Source organism: Marmota flaviventris, chromosome 9 (genome assembly GCF_047511675.1).
Source record: "Marmota flaviventris isolate mMarFla1 chromosome 9, mMarFla1.hap1, whole genome shotgun sequence".
Lineage (NCBI taxonomy): Eukaryota > Metazoa > Chordata > Mammalia > Rodentia > Sciuridae > Marmota > Marmota flaviventris.
In genome coordinates, this window is record NC_092506.1 from 57,705,232 (window position 1) to 57,721,674 (window position 16,443).

The following is a 16,443-nucleotide window of genomic DNA, read 5'->3' on the forward strand; positions in this document are numbered from 1 at the left end:
AAACAGGGATCCTACTGTTGGACTCTGTGGCTCATAGTCCTGGCATTTCTACTTACTGGCTCTGTATAATCTAACCACTCTGTTCTCTCTAATCTCCATTTGTTATTGGTGAAATATCTAGGAGAATACTAATTACTCTTCAGTATTTTTTAAAAGAATGAAATGAAATGATGAATGTAAAAGCATTCAACATAGTGCCCAGCACAGGACACATGCTCAGATAATTGTTGTTGTTAGACAATGATGATGTTGATGATGTTAATAATTTTAACGATGTGATGCTGTTGTTGATGATGTTGATGATGATGATAATGATGATGATGTTGGTGATTATTTTAAAATTTCATTGAGACAGGTTTGGGCTCCAGTGTAAACCCGAAGTCCACCACATCCAGGATACATACTTTCTGTGATCATATACTTCAGTACTTCATTGTAAGATAGTTTATATTTCCAGTTTGATTGGGATATTTTTTATGTCATCGTCCAGCAACGACTCCACTGCACTGATCTCTGAATTCCTCCTCATCTGCTTCCCTAACTACCTGAGTTGGCAGCACTGGCTGTCCCTGCCCCTCAGTCTCCTCTTCCTCCTGGCCATGGGGGCCAACACCACCCTCCTCCTCATCATCTGGCTGGAGGCCTCCCTGCATGAGCCCATGTACTACCTGCTCAGCCTCCTCTCCCTGCTGGACATTGTGCTCTGCCTCACTGTCATCCCCAAGGTCTTGGCCATCTTCTGGTTTGACATGAGACCCATCAGCTTCTCTGCCTGCTTCCTCCAGATGCTCATCATGGACAGTTTCCTGATGATGGAGTCCTTCACTTTCATGTTGATGGCCTATGACCGCTACGTGGCCATCTGCCATCCACTGCAGTACCCTTCCATCATCACTGGCCAATTTGTGGTCAGGGCTGCTGTCTTGTTATAGCTAGAAATGCCCTCTTTTCTCTTCCAGTTCCTATCCTTTCTGCTAGACTAAGATAGTGTGCAGGAAACATCATCAAGAACTGCATCTGTATGCTGCCATATCTATGCCCTCCCCTGCTCTGTGTAACTCATCCTCCATCCTGAGCTGTGGCTGGTAAAGCTGCTCACAGTTTTCCAGGCATCTAGGAAAAGACAGCTATAGAGTTTTTTTTTTTTCCATAGAAAAGTGTGTTCCAAAATTTTGCGATCTCCTTCTTAATCATGCCACATATTAGTGCAGTATCTCCAATGCATATTTTACAGTGGTAGCCTGTTTCTTGGGAGATAAAAAATAAGATTTCAGGCCCATGATTTTTCCAAGCATCATTTGTCAACTTTTCCAATTGAGCTATCCTACTTCTTTTGTATACTTATCTTTGCTGAATAAATTATATTAATATTTATTAATATTAGTTATTTTATATTTGAAATCTTTCAAAAATTTTCATACATTACAGAAGTTTCAATTTCAGATTTTTCATATTCATACTTTTCGACTTACCCTGAACTTTCTTTGCTTTCTCTGCCACTATAGCCAAAATGAACTGCTCATTATTTCCTGAGTGCTCTTTATGCCCATGTTGCTGTCTCTCTTTCACCATCTGACACTTTGGATATCAACCTTCTTTTACTCATATCTTCATTTGCCAAACCCCATCTTTCCTACGAGGCTTAATTCACAGGCCACCTTCTACAGAAGGAGTTTCTTCCAGGTCCTCTCAGCTGTCATTACTTTGTCTCTCAAGTAGCTATATTTCTCAGACAATGTCCTAATCTTCTTTTAAGCTGAGACAGTATTTTATTCATCTTTCTAATTCTACATGATTACTTTTATTTTTCTGTATGTAGGGAAATCAAGATTAAAATGTGTGCAACAAAGTGGATATTTTAATGTTACATATCTTTCCTTCCTCCCTTTGTAATTACATGTAAACAACAATCATGTCTTATGCCCTTAATGTTTTTTTCCCCCATGTCTTTATTTTTTCCTCTACTGAGGATTGAAACAGGGGTACTTTACTACTTACCTACATCCCCATTCCTTTCTATTAATTAATTAATTAGTTTATTTTTGGTACTGGGGATAGAACCCAGTAGCACTTTACTACTGAATTCCATCTCTCCTCAAACCCTTTTTAGTCTTTATTGTGAGGCAGGGTCTTGCTAAGTTACTTAGGTTGGACTAGAACTTGAAATTCTCCTTTCTAAGCCTCCCAAGTTGCTGAGATTACAGGCATGTGCCCCTGAGCCTGGTGCTATTATTGTTCTTACAGTACCTAACACAGAGCCTTATTTCTATAGCCAGCTCTAAATTAACTTTTATACAGTGAAGACTAGCACTAGGATAGTCTGGATCTTTAGAATTTGATTCTCATATCAGACAATTTGGCTAAACTTGTGTACTCAGGTTTCATGAATTTGGGCTTATCTCATGGACCATGGGTTTCTTTACCTTGAAAATGGTGGTACTGATCTTATTATTGTTGTTTTGAAGAACGAATAAAATAATTGTGAAATTTTTTTGGAATAGTTCCTTAAATTTATGCATTTCAGATTATACACACTTTGAGTTGTTATTGCTTTTATTAACATTTCCTTAGACATATGGCTTCCCCTACTGTCCTGCAATTAAGAGTCAGCTCACTGCCAAATACCCCATTTAACTTGGGATAGATGGTATCCACATCACTTGATTCCTCCTCTGTCCCTATAGTTGTTTTAATTATACTTTATTTTCTTTTTTTAATTTATTTTTTACTTGTATATGGACATGATACCTTTATTTTACTTATTGATTTCTATGTGTTGCTGGGGATTGCACCCAGAGCCTCACAGTTGCTAGGCAAGTGCTCTACACTGAGCTACAACCCCAGCCTCCACAGTTTATTTGCTTGGGAAATTCTTTTGTTTATGTGAGAATTATAAAGTAGGAATCCAAAACTATTGGGTTTCCCATAAAATTGTCAATTGGACAAACTCTATCTATATCCAATTCAGTCTGGGTATTCCATAAAGTTTCTCACAAGCATCCCTTCTGAAATGCCACAGGACGGCTATCAGTGATAGGAGACTACAATGCCACCCCATGCTCATATGCTTTTGAGGCTACCTGGCTTCCAATGCCAGTTCCTCCCAACCCATCCCCAGTTCTTTCCACATTACCTTTTGACATAGTTCAGGGACCAAGACAGGCTCTGACACAGTAATCGTAAAACAGAAATCTGCTTTCACCACGCCCCCAAGCAGTTTTCTTGGTAAATTATCTTTTTGATTCCTGTCCACATAGTATGCTGATGCTTGATTACTTTGTAACCTCTTCCCTAAGCGTAAAGAGAATTGACACTCTCAGTTTAGCTGTGAAATAACACAATAAGAATCCACAAATTCTGCAACACATATTTTCTCTAGACAATCTTGTTCAAGCCTCATTTTAGTTCAGTTTCCTTCTTGGGGTAGAATTGCTCCTGTACTCTCTCAGAATCAGCCGTGACCTGACAGTTTGTCTATAAAAAGCTGCTAAGATATTATTGTCCATTTATACTGAAGCATTCTCAGTAGAAAGGAGTGATATTGTCCCTTGGTGTCATCAATCTTGTCTGTTTTTACTTTTTGTTGTAATTTCCCTTTCCTTTGATTTATTATCATTCTTGAGTGAGGACTTCTGTACAGGAACACTGATAACTCACAAACCAGGCAGTCATGGGACCCTCCGTGGGTCCATTCCTTTTGTCCAGGAGGAGGTGGCAGTGTTCCAAGGTAGAGTATAGTAGAACCATCTCTTCTCCTTGGCATTATTTATGGGCAGTTCTAGCTTGGATCAGCGAGGTGAGGTTGTTATCTACCTCAAGGTGTTCTTCAGAAGACAGACAAGCACAAAAGGACAGATCTTTTTTTGTCCAGTTGTGCCCCATCATCTGAAATCTGACTGCTATCCCAGTCCTGAAAATTAGGCCTTGGGAAGTAGGAAAGAGAAAGGGCTGTGCCTCAGCATCCTCTCCAGCTCCTATGCTCCTTTTTCAAAACCCCGCAGCTTTTTAAGGCATTTTCCCATTACTACTGCACATATGCAAAGAAATCCTGGACTCATCCCAGCAAGTGAGTCATATTTTCATACTCTAGTCATGCTCTATAATTAATAATGAATAATTCATTTGCTCATTTCAATTTCAATCAAGACACTACACTGTGGGTACTAATAAGGGAAGTAATATGTCTCCAACATGTCTAGTTTTGGCACACTGGCTATAGGGTAGTGGTTACCAGAGGCTGGGGAGAGAAGTGGCCAGGGAACTGGGGAGAACAGGTACAATCCATGTTACAGTTAGATAGGAGGAATAAGTTCTAGTGCTCTGTGGCACAGCAGAATGATGCATTTTATATATATATAGTTAGAAGAGATTTGGGATGTACTTATTATAGAGAGATGATAAAAGTTTAAGGTGCTGTATTTGCTAATCTTCCTGAGCTGATTATTACCCAATATATACATATATAGATATGAATTGAAAAATCACCTGGTATCTTAAAAATGAATATAAATGTAGTGTGTCAATCAAAAATAAAATTAATTGGGCTGGGGATGTGGCTCAAGCGGTAGTGCACTCGCCTGGCATGCATGCGGCCTGGGTTCGATCCTCAGCACCACATACAAACAAAGACATTGTGTCCGCTGAAAGCTAAAAAAAAAAAAAAATATTAAAATTCTCTCACTCCTCTCGCTCTCTCTCTCCTCTCTCTTTAAAATAAAATAAAATAAAATAAAAAAGTATTGACAGTAAAAAAAGAAGAAGGGGTTGGGGATGTGGCTCAAGCAGTAACATGCTCGCCTGGCATGCGCAGGGCGCTGGGTTCGATCCTCAGCACCACATAAAAATAAAATAAAGATGTGTCCACCAAAAAATGAAAAATAAATATTAAAAAATTCTCTCTCTCTCTTAAAAAAAAGAAGAAAAATAATAAAGATAGTTCCTGAATTAGGATGGCTTAACTTTTTATTTTTTGACATTATAGTAGTGTTACAGTAGAAACCACATTTCAAATTTTGAATTTTGATCTTTTCTGGGCTAGTGATGTTGGTATGATTCTCTTTTTTGATGCTGGGTAACAGCAGTGAGCCACAACTCCCAGTCAGGGGCCTGATTATAAGGTAAACATCTGATACTCTACAGTGTACTGTTGCTAAGTTATGATGTTTGGTAAGTTAGGTGTATTAAGCATATTTCCAATTTTATAATATTTTCAACTTAAAATTAGCTTATTGTCATGCGATTGTAGGTTAAATGCTAAATTCTTATTTAAATGTATTTTTTCTAGGAGTATACCTAATATCTAAAACAGAGGTCTCTCTGTCCTATGTCTAGAAATGCTTGTTTCCAGATGCATATATTCTTTACCTTGAATGCTCCAAGTTGTCTTGATTTTCCTCAACTTTCTGTCTCTCTTCACTGTTATCCCATATTAAATTTGTCTTCTGTGTTTTCTTTTCCCATCCCTGAGGAATGGCCTTCTGGTCCAATGTTCAGATGGCTAAAAAGGTTTTGCTGCTGTGGGCATCTGGGACAGGGAGGGTCAGAGGGAAGTGAAAATATCCTCTGGAGCCCCCAAGGGGTTGAGCCAAATGGTGCACCAAATGGTCATAAGTGGTGGTTATAGTACAGTGTTGAGCTGTTTGGTCTAGTTCAGAACCAGGGAAACTATGAATAGGCCAATAATGAGGCATGTAGGGACTCAGGAGTCCAATATAAGTATGAAGAAGAAATTCTTCTGGTAGGTCTATAGTGGGTCTGGAGTTTCAGATTCAGTTTCTGCCAATTTCTCCAAATCAGCTTCTTCCCTATTTTTCTGTGGGGGCAAAGTTTTTGAACATGAACTGTACACTACTGTCTTGTCCAGAGACTACTTGTGCCAGGTCAGTAAGATAGGTCCCAGACAGGCCTAAAAAAAAACGTGGCCAGAGACAGCATGGGGGGCGTATGGTTTGTTTGGGAAAGCTTACAAGAGACCAGAGCCTGCTCTAAGGAGAGTTCAGTGGTGACAGGCTGACAGCACCTCACTCCTTATGGTGCTTTTCAAGGCAGTGCCTCCCCTCCCTCATGATGTTTGGTCCAGTGGTGGCCAGCTGGATGAGTGATGTGTATCTTTCCTTCAGTGCCCTGAGTTCCATGCCCATCCCCATTCAGAGAGGGATTTTATATGTTAGGCTGCAGAAGCAGTGACATCATCAGTGTTAACTTGTTTAGTTTGCTGGTCTGACCAGCATCCTGAGAAGTACCTGGTGTGCATGCAAAAAAGTGTCTTCCTACAGATAATACTGACTTGTCTTAGTTCCTAATGTGCATAAGAGACGTCCATTTCCTTAAAGATAATATGTGTCTGGACTTTCTGGTCCAGGATTGTCCTTATTGATCCCTTAACTGACTAGATATTGGGAACAAAAAGGGGGCACTCAGGTACATGGTAGTTTACTGTCCCTCTCTGGTCTAGGAATGATACAATTACCCATTTAGAAAAACTGAGATTTGCAGGGTGAGGGCTTTTGAATTACACCTACACCTTCATTGTTGCCTATGGCAGTTGGAGACCAGGAAATCCTCAATGAGTTCATATTCCCCAATACAATTTAAACTCCCTACAGAAATTTGCCCTGGAGGCACCAGATGAGATAGGACCAGTAATCCTAGCTGCCTTCATATCACCCTCCTGTCTCATTCTGCCTCATCTCTTGGTGCTGTCTCCTGCTTTACTGGTTGGGACACATTATCTTTCCCATTGCTAGTTATGGAGTCAACTCTATCTTTGGCTCATTGACCAAGGAGAAAAAACTTAATGGGGAATTGGAAACAATTCAGATGACGTTAGAGATGTATATATATATATATATATATATATATATAAAGATTATCAAAATCTGGACAGAGGTAAGTTTGTATGGTCTGACTTACAGGATAAATAGATTTTTATTTGGGTTTATAGCTGAAGCTATAGTTGTTTTCTAATTTCATTTCTAAATTTTGAACTTCAACTTTTTTCTTCTGTTTTGTTAACAGTATCTACCTGTAGTTCTTATGTGAAATAACCAAATATTTTTTTGTAAGAGAATGATGCCACATTTATCCTATTCTATTCTCTTCTATTGCCACATTTGGAGATATCTGAAAATTTGGCATTATTTTCTAAATAGTGACTTTAATCATGACAAATAAGTTACTTCACTGATTTAAGGAAGGGATGATGATGAAATAATAATTAGTTTAAGTTAAGGGGTAAGAGTGCTAGTTGCTGGAGACTTCTAGTCTCTGGTAGAGGCCTCTGTGAATACGGAAGCTGAGACAATGGATAGGTTCCCATTTTTAGGACTGGAAGGTCAATTCACTAAGAAATTCCTGAAGGAAGCTTGATGAGTAGTACTGAAAAAGAAAATGAAAATTGTAATTTTGAGCTGGCCCAGAAATGGAACCTGATGAAATCAGGTTCCATATAAAACCCAAGAATCATAGATGCCAAGTGGGCAACACTAAGATTAAACTCATACGTCAAGCAAAACAAAAAGAGAACCTTTTAAGTTTCCCATGTCTTTAGACCTGCAATGTCCGATGCAGGTCAATAGCTACTTGAATTGCGGCTAGTTCCAATTGCAAAATTCTGATTTTAAAGAATTAGTACAACAAGAAAAACTTAAAATAACTATTTCAAGAAAAACTGTAAAATAAATCTTTAGCATTTTAAAATTTAAAATTATATATATTCTCTACATTGTCTTTTTGCTACAGACATTTTGCTGGTGCTAAAGATTATATGGAGGATGAATACACATTATTAGGCAAACAATGGAACATTTGTTTATTTCAACCTTCATCTATGCCTTCAAATATTCACATTTCTCACCTTTGAGAAGCTGGCTTCCATTTTCTCAGAGGAGAAGAGAGAGAAATTGATGGAAAGACTCCAACACTCATTAGGACTACTGTTACCATTGATTAAAAGTGGCTGAGTGTGAACTTCCTAACAGCATTAAAGAAACAGTGTCACTGGGCATATCAACCAATGTTCAGAGGTAGGCTTTAGCATGGAAATCATGTAAAAGGTTAACCCATTATTTTTTTCCACAACTGCTTATGATATATTTGGTCAGGAAGCCATAGAGTGTGGGTTTGTGACTGATGGTGAATTCACATGGAGTCAGTTGCTGCTGTCCCTCACCTTTCCTTTTTTTAATTTTTTAAATCAGGGATCAAACCCAGGGGTGTTTAACCATTGAGACACATCGCCAACCCCCTTTTTAAAAATTACTTTTTATTTTGAGAAAGGATCTTGCTAAGTTGCTTAGGACCTTGCTAAGTTGCTGAGGTTGGCTTCGAACTTGGGATCTTCAGCCTTCCGAGGCACTGGGATTACAGGCATGTGCCACCACATCCAGTTGTTCCTTAGTCTAGGAATAGTACTATTGGACCAAAAATTGCTGTCTCCTGAAATTTACTGTTCTCATCTCAACACCTTGCCTAAGACAATAGGATATATATAAAATTTTTACATTTTCTTAAAACCAAGTGTTATTTTTTTAGATGTCTATAGATTTATTTTCCATACATATGATAGTCACAACTCTAATGAAGTCTTCAAGTATTATCTGGTAATGTAGTTATGTCTGATTCCTCCTTTGCCTGTGATATCGTCTCTTGGATGAAGGACAGAGACCAACATTGGTTTGGAATCTATGGCTGATCTACTTTACTAGCTGGGCCTGCATAAGTAGTTTCATATATGTTTTTATAGTAGCAGAAAAAGTAGTGGCTGTAAGATCCAGATTTCATGGTTTCAAGTCATGGTTTCACCATGAATTTAATAGAGTGACTTTGCTTACCTTTGCCTTTATTTCTTCATCTGTAAAACTGCTTTGGTATTGTCTTATAAGGAGGTTGATTACATAATTTACCAACCAAGTTAGGCACAAAAACCTTAAAAGTAGCATAAAAAGGGATTATCTCAGGCAAAAAAAAGAAATATAATTTTTTTCTGTCCATTCTAATTACAGGGTTTTTAACAGCTAAGTATCTAGCTTAGGATACTAGAAACTTACCTGTTACTATTTTTAAATGATTCTTTGGAAAATGAGTTACTTCTCCCTGTGGGTATTCATATTGCGTAGATGGATTTATTCCTGATTTTTTCCATCAAGGTTTTCTGAAATGTCAGTCCTGATGAGAACACAGCATATGGCAGTACAAAGCAACTAGTCCACTGTACTGATCTCTGAATTCCTCCTCATCTGCTTCCCTAACTACCAGAGTTGGCAGCACTGGCTGTCCATGCCCCTCAACATCCTCTTCTTCCATGGGGGCCAAGGCTGTGCTCCTGATCACCATCTGGCTGGAGGCCTCGCTGCATGAGCCCATGTACTACCTGCTCAGCCTCCTCTCCCTGCTGGACATTATGCTCTGCCTCACTGTCATCCCCAAGGTCCTGGCCATCTTCTGGTTTGACCTCAGATTCATCAGCTTCTCTGCCTGTTCCCTCCAGATGTTCATCACGAACAGTTTTCTCACCATGGAATCCTGCAATTTCATGTAAATGGCCTATGACTGCTATGTGGCCATCTGCCATCCAATAACAAATGTTATTCCAATAGTTGTAAATGCTCTTCAGTTTCCTAAATTGTTTAACTTATAAGTGTTAGATCTCTTTATTCTCCTTGATATGGCCGAATCTGGTTTTGTGCCATCACTGAGTCTCTTGTGGAGCTACAGAGGTTGATTCCAGAACTTTGGTCTTATGTAGAGTGAGTGGCATGTGTCATACACTACTTCTTTCTCCCTGATAGAAATTATTATCATTTATACTTAAGGCCACTTCTCTGCTGTATAAATTTTCTGTGGTTTATTCCTTATTTGTAATAAATTTTGTTAAATTCTAGGATAATTTATATTTGCATGGGTACATGTTTTTTATATATTTTTAATTGATTCATTTTAGTTATAGATAACATTAGGGTACATTTTGATATAATCACAAAAGCATGAAATATAATTTGCTCTAATTCATTCCCTAGCACCTCCAGCTCCACCCTTCCATGCTTCTCTCCCTCTAGTTCTAATGATCTTTCTGGAGTTATTTATATTATTTTTAAAAATTAGTGTTTTGTGGGTATACTTGATGTTGGGATTCACTGTGGTGTACTCACGAATGTACACATGAAAGTTCAGACAAATTCATTCCATTCTTCTTCCCTTTTCCTGTATTTCTTTCCTCCTCCTCTTTAATCCCCTTTGTCTACTCTACTGATATTTCTTCTATTTTGATGAAAGATTTCTCTCCTTTTGTTTTATTTCTCTCTCCATATCACCTTATTTTGTATTAGCTTCTTCATAGTAGAGAACACATTTGACCTTTGACTTTCGGAACTGGCTTATTTCACTTCGCATTATATCTTCCAGTTCCATCCATTTGCTGGCAAATGCCATAATTTCATTCTTCTTTATGTCTGAGTAATACTCCCTTGTGTATATATGCCACATTTTTTAATCCATTCATCTGCTGAAGGAAACCTAGGTTGCATCCATTGTTTGGCTATTGTGGTACTTTTCAGAGTGGTTGTACTAATTTGCAGTCCCACCAACAATGTATGAGTGTAAATTTTTCCCCACATCCTCTCCAACATTTATTATTATTTGCATTCTTGATAATTGCTATTTTGACTGGAGTGTGTCTTATTTTAAGTAAAATACTATGTTCTCCCCCAACCCAGTTATCAGTGTCTAATTTCACACTGTCTTACCTGGTTTCTCCATCAGATTTCAGGTACCATCTACATTCCCATCCTTTCATTCATTTCTTAGATATACCTTAAATTGTATTACTCATCCTATTTGAAGCCCTGTTGTGTCAATCTTCATATCTTGTCCTGGGGCCAGTGTAGTTTTCTATAAAATGCAGGCATTTGAATTAGTGGGTGGCTAAACGAGAACGAATGTTTTTAACTCTTTACAGTTCTCATCCCAATCATGCTCTGAAAGTGATTGTGAGTGATTTATTGGTGGTGATTGATTGATATTTCCTGGTATTCATTTATATTAGTAATCAGGTCCCTTTTGGGATAGTAATTGAGGGCTTCATATATAGTATTTTATGAATCGTTTGAGAGTGCTTTCCAACTTAGCTGATCTGGGTTGTCCCAACTTTTCTTGGAGGACTTATAAAGTAATTTATCATTCCTATGATGTTGTCTTTCATCAAAATATTATCTTTAATATCCATTTTCTGTTTTGCAAATCCCAAGACAGAGCCCAATCAAAACACAATTCTTTTCAAGCACTATTCCCTTCACTTGTTCTTCTGCCAGCTCCTAACTCTTGTGATTTCTTATTTGATATATGTTTACTGAGATGTGCTTTTTTCCCCCAAGTATTTAGGGCTTTTCATTGCCATCATGTTGTTATTGGTTTTCAAATTCTATGTTGACAAGAGAATATACTCTTTACTCTTTTATTATTTTAAAATTTATTGGTATATTTGATGACTCAATACACAAAAAGTAACATCCAGTGGCTTTCCAACTCCCATGTAACATTATCAGCTGGCACTAAGTTCCCTTGCCCAAAGCTACCTGTATCAATTATGTTTCTTTTAAGGAAAATGACATCAGTTTTAGGATAAAGGGTGTTTTCTTAAAAAGTGGTCTTCTCAGCTGCTTTGAAGAGACCTTGCTGCTACCTAGGAGTCCAGTGATTTGGAGCTCACTGTCAAACATAGAAGGTTTGAAGATACTCTAAAACTGAGCAAAACTTGGAGCTTTCCATTCCCATTCCAGACAGAGTTGCAGGAAAGATGTCATCATCAGAGCTGTCATTTATCTTACTCTGAAATAACTCTGAAAAAAGGAGTAGACAACTGTGGGCACCAGGAGAAAAAAAAAAATATAACATGTGTGTGTGTCAAGGAGCAGGGACGATTCATGATCCAGCTATCCAGATACATCCCAACAGAACGTGGAGCCAAATGTCTGTGGGGTGTTCTTGGCATGGGGCTAGTAGGACTAGAAGGACTCTTCATTGTAGAATGGCCTCTATCCATATAATCCATACAACCATGAGTTCTTGGCTGTGCCTGTGTCAGGAACCTCTGAAGAAAGTAACTAGAATGGATTCAGATCAATCCTTTAACATAGAACACCCTGAGCACTTGCTGGCGGATCTGCCGAGTCTTCACCCCATAGACGAGAGGACTGAGGGCAGGTGGCACAAGGAGGTACAGGGTGGCCAGAAGAACATGGACATGATGGGGCACATGGTGGCCAAAGTGGTGAGTGAGGAAGGAGAACATCCCAGGGACACTGAAGACCAAGATGACACAAACATGAGCCCCACATGTGCTAAAGGCCTTGAGTCGAGCCTCACTCCCTGGTACCTTCAGCACTGCCTGGAGGATGAGGGCATAGGAGACACCAATGGCCAGGACATCTAGCCCAACCACCAGAAGTGCCACTGCCTGCCCATAAGCTCTGTTCACTGTGGTTTCTGAACAGGCAAGTTTTACCACAGCCATATGTTCACAATAGGCATGGCCTATGACCGTGGTCTGGCAGAAGATAAGGCTCTGAAGGAGGATGGGGAAGGGGATGAGGAGGATCAATCCATGCAGCAGCACTGCCATCCCAATGCGCCCTATGGTCCCTGGATGCAGGATGGTGGAATGGTGCAGAGGATGGCAAATGGCCACATAGTGATCCAGAGCCATGGCCACCAGTACACTTGACTCCATGGAGGAGAAAGCATGAATGAAGAACATCTGGGTCAGGCAGACAATGTACCCAATCTCATGAGCATGGACCAGGAGCACAGCAAAGGCTTTGGGTACAGTGGAGGAGGCCAGAACAAGGTCAATGGCAGCTAGATGGCCAAGAAGAGGTACATGGGTTGGTGCAAGGACGATTCAACCAGATGATGAAGATAATGGTAACATTGCCCACTAGAGCAAGGAAGTAAAGGACACCCAAGGGAAAAACTATCCAGTGCTGACTCTCCTCTAGACCTGGAATACCTATCAGGAAGAAAGAAGGCTGGGGTAGCCTCCAGCTAAATTGCTAAGGACCATCATAAAGGGCTTAGAGAGGGAAAAGGGAAAAGGAACCAACATCATGATTTTTTTCACTCCTGATATGTTACCACATAGTCCAGCTCTGGCTGCCCTCTGCACCAGAAGAATGAAGTACCTTGAGCTTCAACATAAGGGGATATGGTTAGAGATAATGAAAAAAATCCCCTTTCCTGGTGATACTCTTCTTACAGGTGAGACTTGCACATGTCTGAATTAGGATAAATCTAGTTTTACTCAGAGATAAGAAGAAACACATGCTGCCTTTAGGAGAGATTCTTACACTTTACTATTCAATTATTTGTATTTCAGAACTGTGCATTTGAAAGAACTCTCCTCTTTCTTTCTCTGGATGTTAATAAGTCCATCTGTTTCTTTTGAAACTAGTCTCCTTCAGGTTCCACAACATGGCACTCTACAGTTGTTCCTCCTCTGACCCCAGGCCAACCATCTTCTCCACCTCATTAGAGATTAATTCCAGGGTTCCATCCTCTCTTCCTTTCACAAAATTTGAACATTATGTCTGAATTGAGTTCATCCATTCACATGCTTTTAACATTTAAATACTTCCATTTCTTCCAAACTTATGTTTTTAAGTCAAATATCTTTCTGAAACAAATGACTTCTCATGACTATACAGTCAACATATCCAAGATTGGACAAACTTGCCTATTCTTCCCAAACTTTTTGTATGTCTTGTCTATATTTTTGTGAGTTATACCACTATCTACCTTCCTAAATTCATCCAGAAAGTTGGAAACTCTCCTTACTCATTTTTTCCTTCATCCCTTTTGCCCATTCAATAATTCCTAATGAATTATTTACTTTTATTTTTTTTTGCTTCTCTTATAGCCTCTCCTTTTCCCTGACCCCTGAAGTCCCAGCTTTAGCTCACACTCCCAACTTCTTTCACCTGGACTTTGTCATTAGGTGTTTCTGTTGTAGCTTTGGGTCTCTCCCCAATCTACTCTCAATCCTGAAGTTAAAGGGATTTTCCTAAAATGCAGATGTCATCATGTTACTCCAATGGTCAAAGTTCTTCATGAATTCCCTGTATGAATAGTCATATTTTTAGGACAAGCACATGAAGTTTTGAAGACGCTCTTTGTGTATTACTTGTGTAGTACTTTCAACATGTTCCCAAACGTTAAATGTTTTGTTTTAGACATTCTAAAACTTCTGGGATTACCACTGGACCACTCTATTTTATATATTCCCTTCGTGTATTCTTTCATTTTCCTCTTTTATCTGAATTAATACTTCTTATCCATCAAACTCAAGTCCACTCTCTCCCACCCCTCAGGAAGATTCATTGACTGTGTTAGGTCAATACCCATTATATTAGGAACTCTTAATTCTATGATCATCCTTTGTTCATCCACAATTTCTGATTGATCCCTATTATAAAATCCCTTTCAATATCTTAATGGTTTGTTTCAACAGAAAGGATCATAGTTCATTAAACTTGGTAATTACAAGTTAGCATGGTGGACCCTTCACAATGTGGTAAGATAAACACAAGCATTGGGGACTAAAGGATTCAGGTGCAAGCTGTGTCCAATTAATATTCTAGGAATGAATTGTTGGCAGTCTACTTAAACTCTCAAAGGCTTTATCTTAGGATAAATAAGACCAAATCACAGGTTAATAATAAATATTAATGAAATACATGTAAAGTCTTGATACATAAATAATTCTATAAAGATAGTTATTAACAGTAATAATAAGGGATGACTTAGTATGAGATCACAGATTTCTTTTTTATTTATCTACATGAATCTCTTTCTGTGTTTCAGATTGTTGTGTATGTCTCTCATCATGATGCTACAGTAATTCAGTCTCTGTCACCGTCCATGTAAACATCAAGTGCAGAATAATTAGGTGTTCTACTTAACCAATTGATTAACCTCTCAAGCACCAACACAAAAATCTGAATCTGTATGTTTGCGTCTACATGTTGGTTTTAAAAGACAGATGGCACTCTGAAATAAGGTTTTTTCTGTGTTGAGGGAATACACATGTATATGTAAACATAATCAAGAAGGCCTCAGTTTTTGTGGACTGAGCACCCATAAATCATTCCATGTGCCTTTTCCTAAATCAATAATGTTTATATACTGCCATAAAACTCTAAAAATATCAGCAATAAAATATGAACTGCCTGGTGGGTATGTATCTCCCTGTCTTTGTTTTTCATCCAAAATCAGCTTACAAAAGCAGTGACATTACTATTGAGACCTCCAGGGGAATCTCCTAATTATACAAAAATTCATCTTTCACTACTTAACATTTCATCCAGCGAGACAGCTGATTGCTTTCTTAGCTACTCTCTTCTGCCACAAGATTAAGGCCATTTCCCATCTCTTAGCTGAGAAGTGAAAGAGCAGCTACACATGTGCAGGGCACCCTGGTCTTAACACTGGCAGCATCCAAGGAGCACTGAGGCTGAAGCCCACCTGTGGGTACAGGAGAGATGTAGAGAAGCTTGTGCTGAGTATAACCTGCCTCCTCTTTGTCCTGGGTGACTCCTGAGCCACAGGAAAAGCCTAGAACTGCTTGTAAAATATTAGCTGTTAAAGTAACAAGAATTATCTCTGTGTTCCTTAGAGGAAAAGCAGAAGAGACTTTATTCCCAGGATCCTGAAGGGGAAGATGCAGTTAACTCTCTGACCAGGAAGAAAAGCGATAAATGAGTAACACACTGATGTTGCTCAGCTTCTATTTGTTTTGTAAATCCAGCGCAAGCAGCCTCTCTTCCATGAGGCTGTCCTCCAGTGCTCCAGGCAGCAGGACGTGGCTCCTGCACTTTCCCATCACAGTCTCCTCACTGCTTTGTCAGTGCACTGATTACTCTGCACTGTAAAACCTGTCAGTGTCAGTCCTTGAGGAGTCGGGACTATGCCTTCCTTACTGGAGCAGCCCCAGCACAAACTTCAGAAGGGCCTAGAATCTAGTTGGTACTCAGGAATGTTGGTGAAATAAACACCCACATGACTAAAGTACAGAATAAATGAATAAGAACATGAGTGTCTTAAAGGAACTGAGAATTGTGGGAATCTGACAAGTCAGAGGCTCAATTTAAGGCATAAGGATGATGTAACAGACAGTGGAGCATCTCTTTAGCAGGGAGGGGGCTAAGCCTCAGTGTTCTTCACCCTGCTTTATGACAGAACCAGCCTTGCTGAACCTCTCTGACCTGAGAGGAGAGAGTGGAATCCCAGATGTGTGTCAGATATGAGGGAATTCCTATGATCATGAGGGATTACTACTGTCACTAAGCAGAAAGTCTCTTCTTTGATGTGACCTGAACCTTCTTAATTCTCCTCTCAATACTAGCCTGGACTCTATAAGAGTGAGAAAAAGAGCACACATAGCTATTGGAGGAG

General features: G+C 39.1%; 2 pseudogenes; one reads left to right on the forward strand and one right to left on the reverse strand.

The window, feature by feature from the left end:
• The first annotated feature begins 378 nt into the window (after nucleotides 1-378).
• Nucleotides 379-1,075, forward strand: LOC114084303 (olfactory receptor 56A4-like; annotated as a pseudogene).
• An 11,034-nt stretch (nucleotides 1,076-12,109) lies between these two features.
• On the reverse strand, nucleotides 12,110-13,099 carry LOC139706988 (olfactory receptor 52L1-like; annotated as a pseudogene).
• Nucleotides 13,100-16,443: the final 3,344 nt, after the last annotated feature.